A 4,646-nucleotide genomic window follows, 5' to 3' on the forward strand; every position below is an offset into this window, starting at 1 on the left:
CTGTCATCATCTAAAGCGATTAATATATTTTTAAATATAGTTTTGAACTTGTGGATTTTAACATACTTGCTTGTCATCAATCCATTACAGTTTTAATTTTTTTTGATACACAAATCTATAATGCTACAATAAATAGCATTTTGCTTTATTAAATTGTTTCTTCATGATAAATTGTCATGATTGGAATTACTGAGTCATAACATATAAAAATTTTTATAGCTTTTGCTATATTTTGACACACACTTTTTCAAATAATGCAACTTTAATGCCACCATCAGTAAGTACTTAATTCTTCCTAGTTACAGATTTTAAATTTACAGATTAAGTGTGCCTTTATCTCAAAGTAATTCTTGGAAATGGTTTAAAAATCAAAATGTAATAAGATGTAAACTGCAGTCTCCTGTCCATCCCTTCCAACAACAGTTCTCCATTCCCCAGCAGATGCCACCTTTAAGGTTTTTAGTCATTTTCTTTGGTATCTAGCTAGGTTCCAAAGTAACTCATTTTGAATATCTTCCTAAATTTTGGATATTGTATATTGAGTTCTACTATGGAAACTGAAGATTTAGCTCTCTTAAACTCCTCTCACACCCTGATGTTCCTCTCACGGATATGTATATCTCCTCTTCCCATCTAACAAACCCAGTTTTTAGCATTTAAATTGAATCTTGGTTCAGAGATTTTAGTTATTATGGCTTTGTGTATATTGTTTAATTCAGAGCCAAATTGAGCTCTATTATTAAAATTCTTTTCTTGCACAACTTGTTTTCATTTGTGGAGTTAATTGCCCTTTATTATTATTGCTGTTATTTAGTTTTCTTATAATCTCTGGCTAAATTTTCCATGCTCTTTAACACTTCTTAGTCCCATTTTTCCACTAAGTCAAAGTTGTCAATTTCTTGGAATACTTTTTTTTTTTTTTTTTGCGGTACGCAGGCCTCTCACCGTTGTGGCCTCTCCCCTTGCGGAGCACAGGCTCCGGACGCGCAGGCTCAGCGGCCATGGCTCACGGGCCTAGTCGCTCCGTGGCATGTGGGATCTTCCCAGACCGGGGCACGAAGCAGTGTCCCCTGCATCGGCAGGCGGACTCTCAACCACTGCGCCACCAGGGAAGCCCTGGAATACTTTTAATTTAATTTTAGGAAATCCCTCCCAGAACTTTAATTCTTAAGTGTTCAGCTTCTGTCTGTCTGGTTGTTCTCCAGGCTCAATGAATAACCACCATCCTCACACTCCATGTTGTCCTTTAGGAAATGCCCTTCACCTCTTGCTAGTGCTGAAGCCACTATTTCATGGATAGTATTAAAAAAAAGAAAAAAAAATACAAAAACAAAACCAAACATTTGTTGTTTTTTTTGTATGCCCAGCATCTGAAACCTTTTTGTGATTGGGAAAATCCTCACTCTTATGGGCACTGTAGGGAAGTAAAGAGTGACTTATGGTATAGTAGCTGAAAATGGTAGATTCTCATTTTCCCTGATACCGTTTCATCCAGGACACAAACATGTGAGCTAGGATGTCTCAGTCAAATATGTCCACGGCTGACTTTAACTTGGCTCACGATGGATAAAGGAAGGGACAGGGAGTGCTCTCCTCTGGTGGTCACAGAAGTAACACTGTTTATAAGGTGAAGTTCTTCATATAGGCAGAGGCAGCTTAAGGCCCTCAGCCAATACTTGGAGGGGCCTCTGGTAGTTAACTGCCCTCTCCCATCCCTGTTCTCACTACTGCCTTAGAGCTGTTATGGAGGCCAATCATGACCATCTGGAACCCTAGCTCTGTAATCACGTGATTCACCCAAACCATTGTTTTTCTCACCTCACTGCCCACCAAGTGGCTGGAGCCATGTGTATCTACGTTGCGATCTCCGAGGTGTCCACAGGCATGATGCCCAGTGGTTTTGTGTACAAAATAGAAAGGTCTCAATGATCCCTTTTTAAAATCATTTCATTTCACTTCGTTTCATTTTACTTTCTTAATTACTTACATCCAAAATCTTTAATAACAAGACAGGATCTTGGGTTAGTTTTTGTAGCTGTGTCTGGCCCGTTGGCTGTTGGCATGCTCGAACCTCTGGTCCCACGAAGGGTTTAGTGTGGCTGTGCTGTTCCCCGGGCGGAAATGCCCATACACCTCTCCGCCTTTGCGAGGACCGGAGAGCAGGAGGGTGTTACAGCCCTTGGGGGAGTCCAGGGTCTGCTGGTTGAAGGTGACAATCCTTCCCCGCGGCCTTGAGGACGCGGTTCTACATGTGGGTGCTCATGTGCATCGCATACCTTCAGTTTGGGCACTTCCTGGACATGCACGTTGTCGTCGGCTCTAGTCCCTACAACCACAGCTGTTTTGTCTTCCAGGCCAGGATGCTTCATTTTACGGATCATCAGGGAAAGGGACAGTGGGCGGGCCAGTTGGTATGACTCTTGAACGAGCTCTTCAGCACAACTTGGTTGAAGGTGGTGTTGGTGCTCTGGCTGGAAATCTGTACAGTTTGACCAACAGCCTTCAGTAGATGTCCTGGATCTTGGGTTTCTTGCGCTGAACCTTTCAGTGCTTGTGGCGACCCATGATGGTTCCTACCGGCCCCTGCCCCACCCCCATCCCCACCACTCCTTGAGAGATGTAAAAAGTCACATTTCTTTGGGGACAGTGCAGTGGCATGGCTTGTTTTTCTAGCCCTTCCAATGATTCTACAAATGACCCATATCTTCCAGATATGCTCTGCATCTACATAATCACCTAGAATTCTCTTTAGTTGTTTGAAACTAGGAACTCTGATTGATAGAGAGCTCAAAGACATATTGCGCCTTCCTTTCTTATTTACTCCCTTGTTTTGCTGGAGAACATTCTCCAGCAGTTTCAGGTGATTATGTGGAGGGAGTAATTGTTTGAGAGCATGTATATTGGAAAATGTTTTTCTATTCTCACAGTCGATATAGTTTGGACTTAAAGTTTTATGTAGCAAATCATGCTTCATAATTTTAAAAGCATGTTTACCTTGTTTTATGGTTTCATCATTGCTGTTGAGAAGGCTGATGGTACTATTTTACATGGTCCTTAGCATGTTAATTTAATCTCTTTCTCTCTGTAAATTTTCAGGATCCTCCTTCATTCTTCAGGTGACATTTGCAGTGATGGATTGATGGATTTTGATGTGAGTTTGTTTTGTTTTGTTTTGTTTATATATTTCTGTTGTATACTGTACACTTTTTTCACTGTGGAGATCCATGTCTATCAGTTGAATTTGGGGAATTTTTCTTGTTTTATTTCTTTGATAATTTTTTCCCTCCCATTTTCTCTGCCTTATTTGGAATTTCTATTATATAAATGTTGGGCTTCCTGAATCAGTCTTGTTTCTTTGTTTCTTATATTTTCTGCCCTATTTGTATTTGCTTTTTTAATTTTCTGGGAGATATTCTCAACTTTATTTTCCAATCTTTCTCTTATTTTTACTTTTTTGCTATTATATTATATTCATATATTTTAATTTTATTATTTTTTATTGAAGTATAGTTGCTATACAATATTATATATTCAAGTGTACAATATAGTGATTCACAATTTTTAAAGATTGTGCTCCATTATAGTTATTATAAAATATTGGCTATATTCCCCATGGCATACAGTATATCCTTGTAGCTTATTTTATACGTAATAGTTTGTATCTCTTACTCCACTACCACTATCTTGCTCCTCCCCGCTTCCCTCTCCCCACTGGTAACCACTAGTTTGTTCTCTAAATCTATGAGTCTGCTTTTTTGTTAAATTCACTAGTTTATTGTAGTTTTTAGGTTCCACATATAAGTGATATAATATAGTATTTGTCTTTCTCTGTCTGACTTATTTCACTTAGCATAACACCCTCCAAGTCCATCTGTGTTGTTGCAAATGGCAAATTTTCATTCTTTTTTATGGCTCAATAGTATTCTAGTGTGTGTGTATGTATATTTTTTATATACTTTTTTTCATATATATATATATATATATATATATATATATAAAACACCTTCTTTATCCATTCATCTGTTGATGGACACTTAGGTTGTTTTCATACATTGACAATTGTAACTAATGCTGCTATCAACATTGGGGTATATGTATCTTATCGAATTAGTGTTTTTGTTTGGTTTTTTTTGATAAATACCCAGGAGTGAAATTCCTGGGTCATATGGTAGTTCTATTTTTAGTTTTTTGTGAAACCTCCATACTGTTTTCCACAGTGGCTGCACCAATTTATATCCCCACCAACAGTGTATGAGGGTTCCCTTTTCTCCACATCCTTGTCAACATTTGTTATTTGTGTTCCTTTTGATGACAGCCATTCTGATAGGTGGGAGGTGATATCTCATTGTGGTTTTGATTTGCATTTCCCTGATGGTTAACGATGTTGAGCATCTTTTCACGTGTCTATTGGCCATCTACATGTCCTCTTTGGAAAAATGTCTTTTTAGTTCTTCTGCCCATTTTTAATCTGATTTTTTTTTGATGTTGAGTTGTGTGAGCTGTTTATATATGTTGGATATTAATCCCTTATTGGTTGTATCATTTGCAAATATATTCTCCCATTCAGTAGGTTTTTTTCATTTTGTTGATGGTTTACTTTGCTGTGCAAAAGCTTTTAAGTTTAATAAGGTCCCATTTGTTTATTT

General features: G+C 38.1%; 1 pseudogene; it reads right to left on the reverse strand.

The window, feature by feature from the left end:
- Positions 1-1,975: 1,975 nt before the first annotated feature.
- LOC116752664 lies at positions 1,976-2,502 on the reverse strand (annotated as a pseudogene).
- Positions 2,503-4,646: the final 2,144 nt, after the last annotated feature.

The sequence above is a fragment of the Phocoena sinus genome, chromosome 4 (genome assembly GCF_008692025.1).
Source record: "Phocoena sinus isolate mPhoSin1 chromosome 4, mPhoSin1.pri, whole genome shotgun sequence".
Lineage (NCBI taxonomy): Eukaryota > Metazoa > Chordata > Mammalia > Artiodactyla > Phocoenidae > Phocoena > Phocoena sinus.